The sequence below is a fragment of the Eurosta solidaginis genome, chromosome 3, assembly GCF_040869045.1.
Source record: "Eurosta solidaginis isolate ZX-2024a chromosome 3, ASM4086904v1, whole genome shotgun sequence".
Classification (NCBI taxonomy): Eukaryota; Metazoa; Arthropoda; class Insecta; order Diptera; family Tephritidae; genus Eurosta; species Eurosta solidaginis.
In genome coordinates, this window is record NC_090321.1 from 128,152,029 (window position 1) to 128,175,182 (window position 23,154).

A 23,154-nucleotide genomic window follows, 5' to 3' on the forward strand; every position below is an offset into this window, starting at 1 on the left:
TGAAATTGTCGCGTTTGTCGTCTCGTGGTGCAACAAAAATGAATTAGCTTTAAAATATAAATATAAACAGGTGAATAAGCTATAAAATATATGTAAATATAAATAAGTGAATAAGTTTTACAAATATATTGGAAATGTTTGTGTGTAAAGACGCCGTGATTGGAGGTGTCACCACTGTGTACCACAAATTTAATTGTTCGATGGCTTCTTGCGACTTTTTCGCTACAAGCATACATGAAAAAATTAGACCCTTAGTGTTTAAAATCGTGCTCTTAGGATGTAAATATAAGCAACTGGTGCGTATAATTTTAGGCATATAGTGTCTAAAGTATAACACACTTTTTTCGTAAAATTCAACAAGAGATTTGTAAAAATAAAGATGTGTAATATTACACATTTATGGTGGTTAAAATGTTGCCTACCATTTTGGTAGAAAATTTACGATTTTCGCTTTAGAGTGTACTTTGTCATTCTAAACCCCCAGTAAGCAATATACACATAGGCACTTGCGGTCGTGAACTTTGTAAAGACTATTTAAACTTTCGTATACTATTTAGACCATCAGACCAAAATCCACCATTCTTGTAGGATTAATTTCACTACAGACGTGGAGCAACTATCGTAGCAGTAAACATACGGCATATTTATATAGGAAATTTTAATCAATTGATGGTTCGAGATGGTTTTAATCGACTACATTAGTACACGGACTTATTTAAATACATTTTCTAATAGACACCTAAACCATGACGCAATGCTGGCCTATCAAACATCGGTCAACGCGTAATCTTGCCAACTTCATGCACAAGTCCTCCGCGCAGAGGCGTAACTATACCATCTGGTACCCGGGAAAAATTGTTTTGATGGGACGTCACGTTGTACTCACGTTGTACGTCACGTTGTACTCAGTTTAATTTTAATAAACTGCGGAGTCCTGAATGTATTTACAATGAAATAAATTTAATAACAATTTGGTTTCAATAAGGTTTTTCATTAGAAAAATGTTTTTTTCGATATTTTTTTCCGCAAAACTCAAAGTTTAAACATCTGGCATAGATTTCCAATAGACAGAATATCACAGCCTGTCTTGTTCCATAAAGTTTCTTAAGTAGGTTTTCATCAATGATTTTTTATTATTAATAAAACAGCAAAGTACACGACGATTTGTTTATTTCTTTGTCTTTCTCTGGCTTTTTTTAATATCTCAACAAAGTAATTTTTTATTAGATCAGTGACATTTAAAATTATTAAAGTGGAAGTTTGCAAAACATTGGAATTTGAAACAATTTCATTCGTTGGAATAAAACGCTAATTCATTTGGTTTATATTGATGCCCAATACTCGATAAAATATGTTGACTTTGAACAGTCTTTCCGGATCTTGGAGACGCTCATCTTCGCAAAGCTCATCAAAATGGCGTTTAATCATCCTCTGGCGAGTTTTAGAAATGTCAGGGGTAATGGACAACTTTTCTGCTATACTATTCGCTTCCATTTTTAAACTTATATCGATACCTTTCCAATTCTTCTAGATAAATTTTTCAAACGTTTTAGGGTGTTTGCGGGGGGAATGTGGCACCCGTGTCGTGGGGCGCGATCGCACGCAAATAAAAGAAATAGAAAAGAGAAGAATTAGTGCCGATTCGTTACAATTTATTTATAAACGATAAATATTTTACAATAATTGTTTATACAAGTGAAGCACTCACAAACTTCCTGGACGTCAGGAAGGCTAGTTAATTTCACAATATAAATAGCAATTCCGAGTGAATATGCCGTAGTGCAGTTAGAAGGAAATTAATCGAATTACCAAATGCACTTGACACGTTCAGATGTATGCCAGTGATTAATTGCAAATAGAAAGTTAAAAATTAAAATTTAAGTGACAATGGCAAGAAGTTTAATTATACGAAATAAATAATATTGCCAAAAAATGTGCATTAGGGTGGTAGCGAACATTTAGGCTGGTGGCCTAAACATGCCGGCCCCTTTGGGGCGAGCAACTCGAAAGAGCAAAAGAAAAAACTGGTGAGTACGCCAGCAACCTTCCCAAGGCAGGATAAAATAAATAAATTAAAACTATGATGTGTATGTATCGTTGGATCGTAAGTACGATCTCCGGCGGACATCCGTGCTCGCAGTAATGCAGCCTCGCTGAACTGTGGATGAAAAAGAAAAGCGTTAGTATTCAAGTACGTGGGGTTGCTTGGTTTAAAATTCACCTTGTGGTATAGTTTAAGGTTTTATAGTGGGTGGGCTCCGGACACGACGAGGCCGAATATTGTGGCTTGGGTGAGGAGCCCGCCGACAGTCGACGCGGGTGTGCCGCCGACCATAATACTGGCGCAGACTTCGGCGCCCAAAGTGAGCAACACTGGCGACGATCGTTAAAACGTCGGATCGGCCAGCTTCATGAACTGGAATGGGGCCGCTACCGACGGGTCCAGATTTGCCGTGGGGTTTAACCTGGCATAGTTTGCTATTACGGTGGCTTGGGTCGTGATCTTTCCCGCTACCCCATACTTCCCTCGAAGAACGATGGTGCACCTCGAAAGACGTGCGGTATTTTTACGCTCCAGGTGTAGATCCTTGCACAAATTGGCATCGATAATGCTGGTGGAAGCGCAGGCATCTAACAGGGCGCGGACCAGGTGTAAACGGCCTCCTGCCTCAATTCGGACTATGGCTGTCGGCGCGATGGCGATCAATGCTCGAGTTATAGTCGGTGCCGCTAAATTGTCCCGGAGTCGACCACTTCTGAAGCCGGCTGGGGTTGTTGTTTGGCGCGCGAGGGTGGTTGTGGTACCCTCCTTGCATGGTTGATACGGGGCCGCTCTGCCAGTGGAGCGTCGGGTCGAGCGGAACGGACGCGGCTCCGCGCCATCTCCGTGTTCTATGTGTCTCTGATTGCTTTTCTGCTTCTCATGCTGAAGCAGTGGTCGGAAGGATCGTGCTTCTCCACTGGCCGTTGGGGCTAGGGCTAAGGCGGCTGCACTTCTCGTGAACTCTTCCATCTCCTTCTCCTCCTCTTCTACCTGTTGGGCCCACGATCGTGTGTCCTCGGTGATGTTGATCGATAGCACCTCGTCGCTTTCGTCGTCGTCGCGCTCTTCGGGCTCGGGAGTGGCCGTGCTTGCTCGTCCTCCATGTGAAGCGTAGTGTGGTGTGGTTCACGGCAGCGGCGGCAACAGTCGTTGCTAGGGCATATCTCTAACCGATGGAACGGCGATAGGCAATTGGGGCAGTGCCGGTGTATAAGGACGGCCCGGAGGCGTTCTTCTGCCGACATTCCCCTCTACCGCGGGCATAGTCGTATGCCGTGGTTCTTCTGGCACAACCGGCAGGAGACGGTGAAGGAGTCAACGCGTTGCTCCGTCTTGTTGCGTTTGACCGAGAAACCCGTCATTCTGGAACGGGAACTTGTTATTATTTGTTTTGCATTTTAAGGGAGTTGGGTGGCGTATGGGCGGAGAGTAGAAGCTTAATTGGTCGAGCTTGTGGTTGGCGTACTCGGGTTAAGGGTTTATTGGGATGAATAATCTGGTTAAGTTATTCTGCCGATGTAGTGACGTGTAGTGGTTGAACCCACTGTTAGGTTGAGTAAACTTTGATTGACATACGCCTAAAATGACCTTTCGTTTTGAAATTAGTTTCATCAGAATGAAAATGCTGATATTGAAAGCCACCAATAGTAAGATTAAGAATTGTTAAAATATAGACTTAGGGCAAACTATATTTTTTGGTGTTTGCCTAAGGCAGGCAATACGCGACAATATACGGTATATCACGGTAAACCCGTCTGTTGTCACGGCTCCTTGTAATTGCCCTACAAAAATTTGGTAACAAAACTTACCCACGCCCATGCAAATGCGACTATGGAAATAACCTATGAATGACTGTAAAATGAGTAGTTAAATGACGTCGTGCAGATAAAATGTGCGACAGATGTAAAGAGGCCTTTATACGCTGTCTGGGAACACTCTTTGTGTTGATTTGGGCCATGTTGTGTGAGAATCACAAATTGTGGTGTGTTTGTTGATTTCAACACATCCTGGCGGAAATGGCCTACACTATCGAGTGTGGTAATTTGTAGAGCTGTCAGCTGATAACTCTTCCACTCACTGGAATGAGGCAGCTGTGCGGTGCTGCCAATTTGGCAGCGTAATGAGACGTAATGGTCATGTCATGTATTTATTTAGGGAAAGCTCGTGTCAGAGTTCTGACGCGACATAAATTGTATAGTCTTTTCTAAAGTTTTAATTTCTCCCTTGTTTGTAGTGTCTAAAGCATGTATAACACTACTTTGTTCTTGCTTGGATTCCAAGCTAGAAGGACTGACAAAACTTCAAAACCCCAAAACAATTGCTCTTATGAAAGCGATGGCACTATTCCCCCAAAGTTCGTGAGTTAGACCTGTTTTTGTTTAAGTTTTACATTTTATTTTGCATTAACATTTTGGAATCAGTAAAAACGATGCAAAGAACACGCGAAAATTATTTTGGTCTCGAGTGGTTCACTCTCTTCACAAGAAGGTTGACTTTAATAGTGTTCTAATGCACCAAAGTTTCAAACTAAAAACAAAATTTTTATTTGTCAGAAGAAACCTATCGAAATACGAACTGACTCGTTTGTTTTCAATGGACTAGGCTGTATTTGGTAATTCGAAGGACCAAATGTATATTCTCGCACGGTGCGTGGTAGCACGGAGAATATATATATATTTGTGGATATGGAAAAAGAAATAAAAGGCAAATAGTTATATTAGTAATGATGACAATAATTAATTTTATTTTGCATTAACATTTTGAATCAGTAAAAACGATGCAAAGAACACGCGAAAATTATTTTGGTCTCGAGTGGTTCACTCTCTTCACAAGAAGGTTGAATTTGATAGTGTTCTAATGCACCAAAGTTTCAAACTAAAAACAAAATTTTTATTTGTCAGAAGAAACCTATCGAAATACGAACTGACTCGTTTGTTTTCAATGGACTAGGCTGTATTTTTCGTGTTTCGTTAGTTTTTTGTTCGGGTACTAACACTCGAGTTTGTTGGATCCCACGGATCCGACTTGTGATCCCATGGGGTCGCGCGCAATGTGTTTACGGCGTAAGAAACGATGAAAGCAAATGTCATCGAGTGGCAACCTTGATTCGTTCATTCAAAATGTGATTCATTCATGGAAATGAGTATAGAGACATTTTGAATGAATTCTCACTATGACGAAAACTTGTGATGGGTAAAGCCCCCATTACTGATACTTATCATAGACTTGACTTGACTTGGCGTAAACTTGGCACGATTATACTCCACTTGGCGCATAAAATCTGGCATCATAATCAGCGTTGAAATTTATTTTTAAATAAATGTCAATTTGTATGACAAAATGTCAAAATGAAATGGAAACAAACAAATGGCAACTCAAAATGTAAACGTCACTTAGAACTTACATAGAAAATCAAAATTCAACAGACTTCTAAGTCAAGTTAAGTTTTGAGTAATCAGTAACGTGCAATGTTCATTTAACAGAACTGTAAGTGACAGTTCGCAAGCCAAGTCAAGTCTATGCTAAGTATCAGTAATGGAGCCTTAAGTATGAGTATCATTCCCTTTTTTATAATTTTATAAATTTTCTTATTTTCTTTTCATTTTATTTATTTTTTTTTTATTTTCAGGTATCCAGCTACAACTTGGTTGGTTTGCTGGCACCACCTGAGTGAAAAATTCGATTTCTATGGGGTGGTACATACAGAATGGTGTCCAAAATACTAAATTGGACAATTCTGATATTAGCAACCTGCACGCATGTAATCCTGTGCGTAGAAGTCCACTTTGACTCTGCGGCGGGTGGATTTATTTTTGTTTTTTTTTTTATAATTGCTTCCGAAATCCATTCAAACATCCTCCACCACACTAAAGCAAAGAGCTTCACAATATGTTTGTGTCACAGAAGTTAATTGTTAGAGTCTCAGTCACGTATTTTATGTCTACAGGAGACAGGTGATAGGAAAATGGATGAAGTGGCACAATTCTGTGACTACAGATGATTTTAAGCGTGAACCTGGGCCGCGTGGTTGTGTGTCTGGCAGCGTTGCAACCACGGCTGGCAATATTGATAGTGGCAGGCCTATTAAACGGGAATATATTGGTGACCAATATCTACAGCGTATTTCTACACTAGAACGTGGGTGAATGTTAGAGATTGATGAAGATGTCCAAAGGGAAGAAGGGCACTCGTCGGTTTTCAGGTTGGTTTACATACCATAGGCAACTGCCAATCCGACTGCGCTCACATTGAATGCAGTGCTGAAGCATGACAAACGTCTATCTTATAATGCCGAAACAACAACAGTAAATGATGTTGCCGGTAGCCTCAAATCATTTAGCCTGCACGACTATAGTTTGGAGGATGAACGCATGTCCCAATCTCAGCAAAGCACTTTCAAGACCTTCAAAACTTTTGCTTCCAATTATAGTGCTTGCAGCAATATGAGTTTTAAGAAACTTTTAGTTGGTTTTCTTGCATCCGATTTACATAAAGAAACGTTAGCTATTCTAACCGCAATTACAGAAGTTATACGTGAACGTGGTGGCACAGAATCATCAACGGAATACTTTATACTTCTAATGGAACAAATTGAAGCGAGTACAGAAGATAATGATATTATTGCAGGTCTTTCGATGCTTGCCATGGGCATTAAATCGGTACCGGCAGCGGTGTTGCGCAAGCGATTTGGGGAAACAGCTCAAACGTTTCTAACGTGGTTGCAATGTTTTATGGAGTCTCCAAATCAAACGATTTTAAAATATATCATTGGAAATTTGTCCGTTTTGCGCGCTCAAGATTATGTGACTTGGTCGTATTCCTCAACTTGGCAATATCTAGATGCTATACTTTCTTTCACTGTACATTCGAAGCCGAAGATAAGCAAAGCTGCGCAACATGCTATTGTATCAATTATTTATGGTAGCTCCTTTATGCAGCCAACTAAGGCAGATGATGGAGAGGCTACAACCAATATAGAGCTGCCAAAGGTGAAAAACCATCCGGCCAGCAGTCGCATTACGAAATTTTGTTTGAGCCAATTCAAGCCCGAAGTTTTGACTAACTCTCAAACGACAGTGCTGCATACACTAACACTGCTCAAAGAAATTATAAGCGGTTTTAAAACTGAAGATATACGTACAGTTTGCGAAAGTTTTCTTTCTATAATGACTGCTGCTAATGTACTCATACACACAAATTGCTTTCAAACATTGCATGTGCCCTTTGCATCACGCACCACCAATTTAAATGGTCAGTTGTGCGCTAAATTATTGGCTGCAATACATGAATATCGTCCTGATCGTGTTGATGTACGTCAAACAATAGCTTGGGTTACGGTGTTGAAGGAGGGTCATATACATTTGGCGTTGCTGGATTTGAGTTTGTGCATGAATGCTTTACCGCGCTTTGTCGATATATGCGCCTATGGACGGCGATTTGAGATTTAGGGGACGTGTAATGGCTGGCATGCCACTGGATATACGTCTAATGGTGACTGATGGGGATCTGACCAATGGCGTCGGTGGTGGTAACAAGGATTTGGGTGATATTCGGGCACCACAACAATTGGATTCACCGGGCGCTCGTAATAACTAATTGGCTTTTCGAGGTAAGTGATTTCCTGATTACATACAATGCTGGATGATGAAATGAATATTTATTTTCATATAGGCTGAGGAGGTAGTACAGCTGCTTAGTGAGCTTCTGAGATGGAGGCGCATACCAAACGAGCACGCTTCCCACCGGATGAGACTTGAACCGTTGGCCAAGAAATGAAGGATATACGTTCGATTACTTGTAAGTTGAATTCAAAAGGGTCTTAATTATGTTTCTTATATATATATATATATATTTAGTTGTTAAGTTGGTCGTACAAAGAACCCAGTAACTGATAGGGTGAGTCGCCAATGTATGGGACCCTAGTGTTAATAAAGCGATAATAATTATAATGGTTATGTGACGTTCTTCAGGAGGATTCGATCGCCAATTGGTGTGGGGGAAGGGGGGGGGGGGGGTAGGTGTATCGACGAGAATGATCGTACCAGATACAATATCGCAGGGCCCTCATTGTTGTTGAACGACAAACTTCGTTTTAGTTAGTTTCCACTCTGCCTTGAGGTGCCTACATTTTGGATTTTCCTATTATTGAACACTCTGACAATGGAACCGAAGAACTAGTCACAATATGAATACCATTGATTATCCGAAAAACTGAAAGGCGTTTTTCGATCACCTTTTATGAATCCCTTTTGAAGTTCATTGATGAGTAACTTGGTATAATTCATAATAGTAACCTGTGCTAATCATGGATTATCAAACGAAATAACGTCTTTCAGTCATCTTTAGAATCATAGACGAATCAAATGTGTTTACTTTGGGTGATCAAACTGTATAACCGTTTTTAATTCACTTTTCTGACTCTTTGCTGTCTATATTCACTGAGCGACTGATGAATCTTATACTCGTAAATTTTTTTTTTCTTTCCTTGAAGATCTTATTGTATGAGAGGGGAAGAGTAACTGCATGATAATCGTATTCGAAAGTCATGCATAAAATATGGTCTCGAATATGATCTGAAAATGACTGTGACTTGAAGATCTTATTGTATGAGAGGGGAAGAGTAACTGCATGATAATCGTATTCGAAAGTCATGCATGAAATATGGTCTCGAATATGATCTGAAAATATATGATATGAATATTTTTGGAGTCGCTGGTTATTCTGGTGGTGATATGAATAAAATTTTTTTTTTTTTTTTGGGGGCTAAGGGTCATTCCATCTCAAATTGATGTTCGAAAACAACAATAGTTTACAAAATTGTCCATCTTTGCAGGCCTGTTGTTAAACTGAAAGACAGCAGAGAGGATAAATTTTAATCAGATAAGTTGCGAAGCATAGCGAATAAAAACAATTTTCAAATCGCGGGTTCGAATCGAGCTCAAGGCCTAACAATAATTTTTTATCATTATTATTGTTATGATAAATTTTTTCTTAATTAAGAATTATTAGTCAATAGAATATGCCTACTGATATATTTTTTATACTTAAATTGGTGAGAGGCACTCTTAAAAATACGAAATTTAGTATATTCAAGTGTACCTACTTTGAAAAAGATATGTAGACACTATGTAGTCATAGTGAATTTGATTTTAGTAGACATTTCTCAAACTTTTATTATTTTTAAAATAAATGCAATCAAAATTGCAAATTAGAATCTTTAAACGAGTTGTCCTTCTTGGAAATTGCTTTAAGAATTCTTTTTTTTTGAATTTCTAACCTTTTAAAATACACAATTTGTAGTACTCTTTCTTAGGAAATTCTTTGCAGATCCGAATGAAGTTCTGTAAAAGTTCAAGCTTGTTCTGAGACTGAATGACCCTTAAAAAGAGTAACTATTTTTTTGTGAAACAATGGGTACCGCCTCTCATGCGCTTAATGTGTAGTGCTGTGGGAGGTGACCATTAGAGGAACTGTATTTCAAATATGCGTGAATATTTGTATGTATATGGATGTCGGGACAGTCCATCAGTTGCACTTAGTTGTTGGGTTCTGTTGTCCACGTGCCTTGGCCGAATGCATATGCAATCTGTGGTAGACGTGGGTCTACGTTAGGGTTCTGGTGTCCTCGGTCGGGGGAGCAAGTGAATTCGGGTTGACTTTTGACAATTTGAAATATAATAGGCCGAGGGCCTTTATGTTCTGTGGCAGATATCGGATCTGCATTAGGATTCCGTTGGCCTCGTTCGGGGTGAACGGGAGCTGGGTTAAGCGGGTTGTTGGCCTCGTTCGGGGTGAACGAGAGCGGGGTAATTTTATTTAAGGGGGTTTGTTATAACTGGTGGGAGTTATAAGTCTCCCTTACCCTCACTGGAGGGTGGTAGTAGGACCAATTTCGTGATTGGTCTGGTGGTTTGTCCCCTTGCCGTATCCAGTTCGACGACTCGAACTCGGTTATCGGGGCCAGAATGAAGGGTGGCTATCCGACCTAGTCTCCATTCGTTGGGTGGCAGATTATCCTCCTTAATGACGACTAGGTCTCCCTGTTTGAGGTTTGATTGTGGATGCTTCCACTTAACGCGCTTCTGCAATTCGGTGAGATACTCCGTTTTCCACCGTTTGCAGAAGGCTTGATGCAGCGCCTTAAGTTTTTCCCATCGATTGACGAGTGTAGCGCGATTCTCGCTGACGTCATTCTCGGGTGGCGCTAGTAGGTGGCCCCCGACTAGGAAGTGTCCGGGAGTAAGTGGCTCCAGGTTGGACGGGTCATTTGACGATGGGCTTAGGGGTCGGGAGTTGAGACAGGATTCAATCCTACACAGAAGGGTGATAAACTCCTCTAGAGTAAATTTATGATCCGATGCGATCTTTTTGAAATGAGTTTTGAAACTCTTGACTCCCGCTTCCCACAGCCCGCCCATATGAGGAGCAGCGGCTGGTATGAAATGCCATGTCAGGGTTTGGTTGCGCGCATCAACGAGGAATGCCTTGAAATCTGAGCGGAGAGCCCTCGACGCACCGACGAAGTTCGTTCCGTTGTCGGAATAGAGGTTTTTCGGGCATCCTCGTTTGGCGACAAACCGACTAAATGCTGCTAGAAACGCGGCGGTGCTGAGGTCGCTAGTCGCCTCTAAGTGGATCGCCTTAGTCGCAAAGCAGACGAATAGGCAGACGTATCCTTTAGACATGCGGCATCCTCGTCCGCTGTAAGACTTGATGTCAAACGGTCCGGCAAAATCCACGCCGGTGCTGGTTAATGCCCGAGAAAAGGTAGTACGTTCCGCAGGGAGAATTCCCATGAGTTGCGTCGGGGAACGTTTGCGGAATAGCGTACAGGCCTTGCAGTTGTGGATGATGGATCGGATCATGTTTTTGACCCGAGGTATCCAATACTGCATGCGTAGGAGCCGAGGTATCCAATACTGCATGCGTAGGAGCCGCAGCATTAGTTGGTTTCCGCCATGTAAGGAAATGGTGTGGACAAACTGGACCAGGAGACGGGTGAGTCGACAGGCGTAAGGGAGGATTATCGGGTGACGCTCGTCGACGGGAACGTCCGTGGATGCGTCGAGGCGACCCCTCACCCGAAGGACATTATCTTCGTCGATAAAGGGGTCTAGAGAGAGAATCTCGCTTTTGGTCGCGATGGGTTTCCTAGTTCTCAGAGAGCTTATTTCTTCGGCATAGTGGTTGGTTTGGGATATCCTGATGAGGCGGCTAGTCGTAGCCTTGATTTCGTCAGGCGAAATCCGGTGCGACGCTGCTTTAAAAGACGGTTTAGTTTTTGGATGGGTTCTATTGGCGAATCTTATAATGTAGGAGATTACCCGCAACGCCCTTGATAAATCGGAAAACCGATCAAGAATATCCTCGCTATTGTTGATATTTGTTGCTGCATGCACTTGTACTCGTTTTTCTTCGATGTTTGTGTGGTACTCCTGTTCGCCTTGAGATGGCCATTCCGCTTTGCCTTCTTTCAGCCAAGAAGGTCCCTGCCACCACAAAGAGTTGTCGACTAGGTCCGTGGCTGGAAGTCCTCTGCTGGATAAGTCCGCTGGATGCGGACTCGACATGATGCCATGCTTTCGTTCCTACCTTCTCCACGATTTTTGTCACCCTGTGAGCTACAAATGTTGACCAGGAACACGGGGGTTTTCGAATCCATGCTAGAACGATGGTCGAATCTGTCCATAGGTGAATGTTAAATTTGCTTAAGTTCAGGTTCTCCATCACGGTTTCCAAAGTCTCAGCCAGCAATACGGCACTGCATAACTCCAATCTTGGTAGTGAAATTGTTTTGACTGGTGCCACCCTCGTTTTTTCCATGAGTAGACTAACGTATGTCCTATCGTTGATCTTAGCTCGCACATAAACCGTAGCTGCGTAGGCTTTTTCGGACGCGTCACAGAAGCCGTGAATTTCTATATCGTTAGTTGGGGTGAAGTGCACCCACCGAGGTATACGAATCCGGTTAATGGCGGGGTACTCCTGCATAAAGGTTTGCCACCGATCTAAAGTGATTGCGGATACCGGTTCATCCCAGTCCGTCCCCTCCAGCCAAATGTTCTGCATTAGTATCTTGGCTACGATGATAACTGGAGCAAGCCAGCCTAACGGGTCGAAGAGTTTGGCGATGGCCGATAGGATCGCCCTCTTTGTTAAGATATCCTGGTTTTCGATTGGTTTCGCTGTAAATAAAAATAGTCGGAATGCGCGTTCCAACGGATGCCTAGGGTTTTTACCATGCTCGCGTCCTTGAACTCCAGAAAGTCTGCCGTAAGCCTGTGAGGTTTGGGTAGTATCCTATTGCAATTAGAGGTCCACTTTCGCAGAGGGAATCCTGCTGACTTTAATGCAGCTGTGATTTCATCGCGAGCCGCGATTGCTGCCTCGATGCTATGCCCCCCTGCAAGGACGTCATCGACGTACATACTGTTTCGCAAGATGTGCGCTGCGGTTGGCAGAGATGCCTCGACGTCATCAGCAAGTTGATGTAGGATTCTGAACGCTAGATAGGGGGCACAGTTTACCCCAAAGGTTACCGTGTTGAGCTCAAACACGCTGACAGGGTCCTCTGCTTTGAGTCGAAAAACTATTCTTTGGTATTGGGTTTGATTTTCCTTTACCCAAATTTGCCTTTACATCTTCTCAATGTCGCTGTTGAAGACGTACTTGTAGAATCTCCATCGGAGGAGTAGTATTGTTAAGTCAGATTGAAGTACTGGGCCGGTGTGTAGCACATCGTTCAGGCTTGTGCCATTGGATGTCGGGCACGATGCGTTGAATACGACCCTTACTTTAGTCGTTGTGCTTTCTTCTTTGATCACCGCATGATGCGGTAAGAAATAGCAATCAGTTGATTGTGGTGGTACTACGGTGTGCACCTTAGACATGTGCCCTAACGTTACGTATTCTGTCAGTACCCTATTGTATTCCGTCTGTAGGGCCGGTGTCTTGGCTAGGCGTGTCTCGTTCCGATAGAACTGAGAGCAGACGCTCTTGAGAGATGGGCCCAAACAGACGGTGCGGCAAGTCGGAAGGTCCCCTGTTAATTGAGGCAGGACTAGGGCCACTGTATTGATGCTTACTAAGGGGTCTGTAAGCGAACCTAGCGTAATCGCACATGATTCCTTTACCTGTGCAGATGGTGTATTATTTATTCCTGACACCTGCACATGCAAACGTTTGGATGGAAGGTTTATTCGCTTTTTTAGTCTTTCTGTTATGAAAGAGCATTCGGACCCAGAGTCTATCAGCGCTCTGGCGGAAAATTTCACTCCGTTGTAGATTATATTAACCCGCACTGTTCCTAATAACACCCCTTTTGTTGTGTTAGCATGACACGAAGAGAAGTTATTAGTATTATCTTGTCTTTTTTCAGACTCCATCCTTGCCCTAGCCTGTTGTGAGGTTGAAGGTGTATTGTCGGCGTCGTTTTGAGTCCACCTTTGAGGAGTTGTCTTTGGTTGTGCTGTCGGAAGATGGAGGAAGATGTTGTGCCTTGCGTGGCACGTGCTGCAATTAAATTGGCTAGTGCATCGTGTCACGGTGTGTCCACCCGACAGACAATTCAGACAGTAACTATTGTTTTTGACAAATTCGATTTTTCCTGACGTGGACAACCTACGGAATTTTTGGCAATTTCGTAATTTGTGCTCCGTACTGTTGCACATCTTACATGCCGACTTTGGTACGCTGGCTTGGTAAACCCCGAGTTTCGTAGAATTTTCCCTAGAATTCGAATTCTGACTTTTGGGTGTTTTTGTCGTTTTATTACCCCTAAGATCGGAAACCGTCTCTAATGTCTGGAAGCGATTGGACAGGAATTTGTCCATATCCTCCCATTTCGGAATATCTGTTTTTCGTTCTACGGTCTGTTCCCAAAGAGCCAGTGTAGATTCAGGGAGTTTTGTGGAGCATAAGTAAGTTATAATTGCATCCCAATTTGTGATGTCAATATTATGACATTGTAGCGCAGAAATGCAATTGTTTATCTCCCGCTGCAATTTTTTGATTGAGGTTCCACACTCCTGCTCGACTGCCGTCAGGTTAAATAAAAGTTTTAGTTGTGTGTTGACGAGGATACGTTTATTTTCGTACCTGTCGCTTAAGTTTTTCCAGGCGGTTGCAAAACCCTCGTTTGTTAATGAGCACCTGCCCACTATTTCTGTTGCCTCCCCTTGAGTTTTTTGTTTTAGATAATATAATTTCTCGACATCTTTAAGATCGGTATTGTGGATGTATATCGCCATGAACATATCTCTAAAGGCTGGCCAGGAAAGGTAGTCGCCTTTAAATACATCGGTGTCACAGGGCGGCAGCCGCATTTTATGTCCACGGCGCGAAGAATCTTCATCCTTTGCTTCATCTTTCGCCGGCTGTGGGGTGATAGCTTCGGCCTCAGCCGCCACAGCAGACATGCATTGTAGGTAGCATGCGAAGCAGCTTTTGTTCTTTCTTCTTAGCAAGCTGAGTTCCTCTTTGGACAGCTCAGGATTGCTGAGAAGACCTTCATATGTGGACTTGGTCTTCTTCCATAGTGCCTTTAGCTCCTCTTGCAGTAGTGCAAGGGTGTGCTTGTTCCGGGATTCGGCCGGGGCAGAGTTGAAATCTTGCTCAAACTCCACTATGGAATCAGCCAATCTAATATAAGTCTCCATTGATTTTATTAATTTGAATATATTGATTCTTTAAAGGGTTCGAGCTTGGAGGCAAAATACTTAGTGGCGTTGGTGTGTATCTAACCGCAGCAAAAATTACAAGTGTGTTTCGTTTTTTGAACGTAGCCCAGCAGGATTGATACCTGCTGTGACTGTGCTGTATAAGTAAAATTTTTAAAAACACACGGATTGAAACTCTGAACGGATTGTATGTGTTAACACAAAAAACAATCTTATGTGAATTTAGTGATAAGCGAAAAAAATGATTCAGATGTAAATCTTGATGTGAATGAATGTGTGGCCAGTACTGAAATACTTATAGAGATCCTTACGAGGATTATGCAAGCCACAGATAGAAATCCTGACGAAGATTTAATGTGTATACAGTGATATGGAAATAAACACAGATAGAAATCCTGACGAGGATTTAGTGTGTATAAAGTGATATAAATGTAGTGATATGCAGCACAGATAGAAATCCTGAAAGGTTCTAGTGTGTGCAAAGTGATATTAAGCACGGATAGAAGTCCTGAAAGGATTTAATGAGAGAGAAGAGAATTGTCTGCAAATATTTAATGTGTCTTAACAGGGGTATTGGACACAGATAGAAATATTTTCCAAAAAATTTGGCGTGTTTAAAAAAATTAAAAACGCAGATGGTAATCCCAAAGTGGATATAGTGTAAAATGTGAACCACAGATAGAAATCCCAATGAGGATTTAATGTGTATACCTAGTGATGTGAAACACAGATAGAAATCCTGTCAAGGATTTAATGTGCATACAAAGTGAAGTGAACGCTGAGTATTCCCGAGTAGCCAACCAAGGATCTGTCCCAATATAAAAAATAAATTTGTTTATCCAACTTACTGTGGAAAATTATGATTTAAAGTATTTATTAAGAAAAAAAAGTGATAAAAATACAGCTATATAATATAAAGCGATCAGTATAAATTGTGTGATCAAGCCACTAGCCACCCAACGTAGTGATACTTTTTGGCTTTTGGTATTATTTCAGCTCGAAAACTGATTAATAAAGCGAATTCTGTGATAGACAAGCTAAGGCTATCAACCAAGTGAAAGTATGGTTCCTGACTAGGAAGTTTTGTCAAGGTGTGTGACGATGAGGGGGTACAACACAGTGCAGTGATGAGTGTGAAAAAAAACTAAAAAAATTCACTGACTGTCTGCCTTGAGCGGTATCGAGTAACCCTTACCACTGGTGGGGGGAACTACCCGATCGTCAAAAGGCGATTGGTGTGTTTAAAAAACACGAAATTTAGCAATTTCACTTGCTTTGCCTTTATTATATCTAACACGGAATGCACTTTCCGTGCGTAAATCACGCAACTAATAATAAAAAAGTTTTTGTGCAACCAAGCAACCACGTACGTACCTTAAGTTTTTATTTGATAAATTGATCGTTGGGCAGAGATGTGTTGATGTGATGGACTGATTAATGTGATGATGTGATGAAGCTATTGGATTGTATGTGATGTAGATGCGTGGATGTTTGATGTTGTGCGCTGACGTGATGTGATATATTATAATGATTTGATTGTGATGTTGTGTGATGAAGCTAATGGACTGTATGATATAATGGATTGTATGTGATGCTGGATGGATGTGATGATTTTAATGTATGTGTGAGTTAACGAGTTGCTTGCTTGTCTCGTTTTTTGCTCCCTCGCTGGTTTGTGATATATGTCGATAATAACTTTGTTCACAGTAAATTATAATTTCCAAATGTTCTAATTTTCTAGATTTTTGGCAAAAAAAATATGCTCAAAATCTTACTTTATCCGGCTCGAAGGACCAATGTTTGCGGTGGGGGAATGTGGCACCCGTGTCGTGGGGCGCGATCGCACGCAAATAAAAGAAATAGAAAAGAGAAGAATTAGTGCCGATTCGTTACAATTTATTTATAAACGATAAATATTTTACAATAATTGTTTATACAAGTGAAGCACTCACAAACTTCCTGGACGTCAGGAAGGCTAGTTAATTTCACAATATAAATAGCAATTCCGAGTGAATATGCCGTAGTGCAGTTAGAAGGAAATTAATCGAATTACCAAATGCACTTGACACGTTCAAATGTATACCAGTGATTAATTGCAAATAGAAAGTTAAAAATTAAAATTTAAGTGACAATGGCAAGAAGTTTAATTATATGAAATAAATTCACTTGGCAGTTCACAAGTTAGAACACAGTTTAAATTTTACGATGTACACTCGAAAAAAAGTTAGGAAACTCACCTGGGGCTGGCTGCTGGCTCTTGAACGTTCCAAAATAGAAAGAAAGATTTAAAAACGAAAAAGGTCCGCACCACCTGCCGATAGCTAACTTTCGTCGAGTTTCCCCCTTTGAAGTTAGCGCTCGGCAGGGGTGGGGCGTTACCGGTAAATAATAATATTGCCAAAAAATGTGCATTAGGGTGGTAGCGAATATTTAGGCTGGTGGCCTTAACATAAGGCATTTGAAAGATAGGTGACTTTAGACTGAAGTGCTTTAGAGGCTGCATCGATATTAAGTAGGATCTTATTATGAAAACCCAATAACATAACAATATTGTAGTCGATCTTCTTTTTGAGTGAAATAGCTTCATTTCCTTCATCTGATTTGCAATTTAACAAAATGTATTCGATAGCGTATTTTGGTTTTCAACAAATCCAAGAGCTTTTAAAGCAAAAACGACATCATAACATCCTACCAATTTAGCAGGGTTAATTATTTTTAATGTTAATGAAGTTGAAGACTCAATTTATTTATTAGATGTAAAATTTGATAAAAATATTCCATCTTTTGATACTGTGACCAAAAAAATTATAAATTTGTTAAATTGTTTAAAAAAAATGTTGCATATCAACACCTCTCACGTGTAACGTGTACATCTCTAAAAACTAATCAACATCTTTTGTTTTTTTTTAGATCAGTTCAATAATTTTTATTTATTATGATTTGTAGGCTAGTCTGATCTAATCTATGCTGGTACAAATAAAGCGATTGACTCACCTTACGCCCGATGTTTCGCTGATTATTCCAGCATTCTCAGGAGCAACACTATTTATTTTCAAATTAAATAATGAAAACATATTTTTTATGAGTTTTTAAGCGAGGATTACCCTTATTGCTTTAAATGTATGAAAACATTTATTTGAAGAAATTTTTTATTTATAATTTATTTAATAATTTGGAAAAAATTTAAACAACGTGACATCAGAGCGGACAAGGCGATAGCTGTTTCGATTATACCCTGTAAATATCTTCAAAGCCTTTTCTCCCGGGGTGGGATTTGAAGTGTTACAAACGCATTCAGCCACCATGCCTTAGTTGTTGTAAACCTTATCCCAACTGCCTTCTGTGCATATTTTCTTTATTCATATTCCATACTTCGTAGGGCATCATATGGTAAAGTTATGCGTTGGTAAGGCGGTTTTCAAAGAAACTTGGTATTGTTTTTTGTTCTATTTATAGAACTACAACGAATTAACCAATATTGTCTATTTGTATGAGTTTTTAAGAGGGGATTACCCTTATTGCTTTAAATGTATGAAAACATTTATTTGAAGCCCTTTTGAATTTATAATTTATTTCATAATTTGGGAAAAATTTAAACAACGTGACATCAGGACAGACAAGGCGACAGCTGTTTCGATTATACCTTGTAAATTTGAACCCGCATTCCTACGATGGTTGAGATGTTACAAACGCATTCAGCCACGTTACGCCTTAGTTGTTGTAAACCTTATGACAATTGCCTTCATGTTCTTTATTCATAGTCGATATTTTGTATGGCATCATATATCAATAAGGGATACTATCATCTCTAAGCCGATACTGAGCAGTGACTTGTATGCACATAAACAAATCAATCATAAGGTCCATACAAGCAGCGGAGAGAAACGCGCAAACACATGCATATATCTGAGATATTCCCAAAATAGGTAATCATCGATGGAAGTATCACTGACATATATACGCGCATATGGCTATGCGAGAAGTTATAACAGTGCATCTGTAATTATAGCTAGTGAGTTTATAGCTGGTAAATAAGTATTAAATTCTGAAAATGCCTAGAAATAAGCAAACAAGGAAACCGAAGAGTATAAAAGCAGCGCCAGCTGAGGCATGTCAATCAGTTTGATTTAAGCACGCTATCTGTTGGGAAGTAGAAGTGTTTTTGTGAAAGTAGAATAATAAAGACCATTTTGCTTTATTGAATATTGGAGTTATTTATTCAACAGTTTAGTGATTCGAACGTTAGCAAAAGGTTGCAAATGAGCGGAATTGCACTAAATTCGTTACAATTGGTGTCAGAAGAGGAATTGTTGAATAAATTCCGAAGATTTTGAATACAACTTGGACATGACAAAGTTGAGTGAATTAAAGATCCAGCAACTGAGAAAGGAGTTGGAGAACCGTGGATTGAATACAACCGGCAATAAGATCGAATTTCAAACACGGCTACGAGAGGTAATGGAGTCGTAAGGAATTGATGTGGACGAGTATGTCTTTTATCCTGATGTGGAAGAATCAACAACAAAAATGGAAGAGAAGAACGGAAGTCCGATTCCAGTCGCAAGCGGCGAGAATAATGCGATATTAGCTTTGTTATCACAGATATTGACAAAGATGGAAACCCAGGAAACACGTATAACTGAAAGTATGACATCTCAACTAGAATCACAGGAGACACGCATAACATCCAAGATGGAAGAACAATAGGAGCGCTTATCATTGCAGGTGGCACAAATGTCTTCGCAGTTAGAAGCACAGGAAGAAAGGGTAACATCAAAGCTGGAAGTACAGGATGCAAAAATCGCTCAATTTCAGGCAGAAGTCGATGATTTAAAAGGTCGTATGAAGCAGTTGCAACTAAATCGCCCAGCAGTTTCAGCGAGTAATCCAAAGGTAAAAACACCATCCTTTGAGGGTACTGTTCCTCTCGAGGTCTTTAAGCTACAGTTTGAGAAGACCGCAACGGTGAACAACTGGAATGCTGAAGATAAAGTTGAGCATTGTTCGTGGCTTTAAAAGGACCAGCTGCTGAGATATTACAGACCATCCCAGAGTGCCATCGTAACAGTTATGAAGCATTGATGGGTGATGTATAACGGCGATAGGGAAACGAACACAGGAAACAGATATAACAAATAGAATTGCAAAACCGTTACCAAAAAGCTAATGAGACTTTGCAAGAGTATGCTTCGGATTGGGTCATTTGGCAAGTGCCGACGCATCCGTGGAATACACCGAAAGGGTAAAAATTCAGAGCTTTATAAATGGCATACGGGACGTCGAAACGCAGCGAGCCACATACGCAAACCCAAAGCCAACATTTTCAGAAACGGTATCACATGCATTGACTAAGGAAACTGCCTCACTATTGAGTAAACCAGCATACAACGGTCATCGTGTGGAAGTGGAAAGACCAGATTGGGCAGATACAATTTTGGAAGCACTGAAGGGACCACAACAGAAAAATACCGGAGTTTTGAAATGTTTCAAGTGCGGCAACCCAGGTCATATTGCAGCACCGGTCCAAATAGTTCCAACAATGTGGGTGGCCGTAAACGCAGAGCTGAAGGAGATGAGCAAATCTCCAAGTCCACTCAATCGTTAAACTAAAGCGAGTCAGCCGAAAGGGGCGACAGCTGTCTCCCTCAATTGAATGCCCCAAAATCTCTATCTCGCAAATTGGAAGAAAGTCAAACAGTCTTACTGTAGGAGGACACGTGGATGGAAATGAACGTTTATTGATCGTAGATACGGGTGCATCTCAATCCATCATTGAATCAGATTTGGTCAACAAAAAGATAAGAACATTGCTTGGAGCAAAATTACGTACAGCTACGGGAGAGGACACCCAGGTAATTGGAGAAGTAGCATATGAAGTAGCAATTGGGAACGTCATGGTACTACACAATTTTATAGTGGCAGATATTGTTGATGAAATCATAATTGGAGTGGACTCCTTAATCGACCAAGACATCAAGATCGACAGGCAAAGCAAGATGATGCGATATAAGAATATGGATGTGCCACTTAATTTCGGTTACGAGAAAGGCTACAGCAGCAAACGAATGCTGGTGGAAGAGTGTCAGCAAATACCAGCAAAATCAGAAGCAGTCATGTGGGCAAAGGCTGATGAAGATTGTGGGACAAACAAATAGTGGGTTGTCGAGGAAGCAAATAGATCAACACCGGACGTACTTGTAGAAAAAATCCTGGATATGACAAAACAGCATGGACGTATTCCGGTAAGAGTACTCAATGAGTTCAAGTCACCATTCAAACTGAAAAAGGAGCTATATTGGGAAGATGCTAAGAGGCTGAAATAGTAATTAACTTTAAACAGCTCCAGGAACACGTTTTAACTAGAAAGACTGATCTTTCAAATGACATCACGGCATGGACGGAGGAGCTAGATCAAGATTACCAGAGTAAAGTAAAGCAACTACTAAAGTACGCAAAGATATTTGACCAGGATGGTTCCAAACCAGGCCGCACCAATATTGTGAAACACCAAATTGACACTGGAGACGTGAGACCGATACAGCAAGCTCCTCATAGTGTTCCACTGGCGAAGCGGGAAGTTGAGAGTCAAATCGTACAAGAAATGAGCGACAGCGGCGTCTTCGAACCATCAGCTAGTCCATGAAGCTCACCGGCGTCACTTGTGAAGAAGAAGGATGGGAAAATGAGGTTTTGCGTGGACTACCGCATGTTTAACGACGTCACGAAAAAGGATAGCTACACATTGCCAAGGATTGGCTATACTCTGGACTCGCTATCTGGTATGAAATGCTTTTCCACACTAGGCTTGAAAAGCAGCTACTGGAAAGTTGAGGTGAAGGAGGAAGATTAAGACAAAACAGCCTTCAGTGCCGGTGATAGTCTTTGGAAATTTACAGTGATACCTTTGGGATTTTGTAATGCACCAGAAACTTTTGTTAGACTCATGGACAAGGTACTGAAAGGACTACATTGGAAAAATTGCTTTGTGTACCTGGACGACACCATCGTATTGAGCAAGAACTTTTAAGAACATCTTAAGAACTTGGAGAAAGTTTTCCAGAGAATAGCTGGCGCTGGTCTGAAACTAAGTCCCAAAAAGTTTTCGCTGTTTAAAAAGGAAGTAAATTATTTGGGTCACAAGGTAACGACAGAAGGCATTTGTACAGCGAATGAAAATATAGAGGCAGTAAAAGATTGGCCAAGAGCACAGAACTTTCGTGAATTAAGTTTCTTTGGGCTGTGCACATATTGCCACCGATTTGTACCAAACTTTTCCAGCGTAGCCCATAGCCTCCATGAGCTTACAAGAAAAAATATGTTATGGTATCGCTAGCTGGTGTATCCTATAAGAGAGTTGTGAGGAGCGCTAGTGACCTCATCATGTGACTGCGGCGTGTGCACTGGCTCAACCTGGAGCTTCAGTTTCTTGGCTTCCTATACACAATCACACGATCTAGTTAGCTCTTCCCAAGCCTAACTACATAACACAATAAACTACAATATTTGCACACTGAGGGAAACCTACTATCTATAAGCCTAAAAGTGCCTAACTGAAAACCACGACTTCCTACCACCTTACTTGCAGCTCGTCCGTATATGGTTTACGGCTGCTCCTAACCCAACCTACCATGGCATCGTTGGTGTTGAAGACGCCCCGTTGTACCACCTACATTTCCAACAGAATCAGACCAAACAGAGTATTTAACAGCTCATAATAACAATGTTTATTACCTCAAGTATATACAGACCATGTGTTCAATCCATTATTTAAACAAAAGAAAAAAAAATGCTTATAATAATACCAATTTAAATAAACAAATCGAGTTTTTGCATTTAAATTTGAATTCAAGTAAAATTTAACAAGGTTTAGGTTTCAATACTTTGATTTGACACATCATTATTATGCTAATATAATAATTTTTTTGTGGGTACTTAAATATTAAATTCCTGACCTACCTCAACATGTGGTTTTTGGCCTTGATCTTGAAATTTAGTTACATATATTTACACAAATATACGGTCATATGTTTCGCAAAACAGAGCGAAATAAAAAATAGAAAAAAATGCGACTCCGCGAGAGTTTATTAGATCCCAAAAAAAGGAGATGGATTTTGTTAAGACAAAAGGAAATTGCATTCTCCTACGTGTTTGCATACATACAGACATATGTGAAGTTTTTTATACTCCCAAATTTATTTTCAGTAAGCAAAAAAGAAAATCGATTATTACTCACATATTAAGGAACGCATTTATGTAAAAAGAAATAAGACAGTGGCGTATAGCAAAAAGAAATAATGAAACAATTTGAATTATCACTCACCAATAATCTGCAATGCAGTAATCCCACGTAGCGTTGAAGGCCTTCTCGCTTGTGATCGCAGCATGATGACGATGACTGTTGTTGTAGATATAAATTCGCTTGTTCTTGCTTTT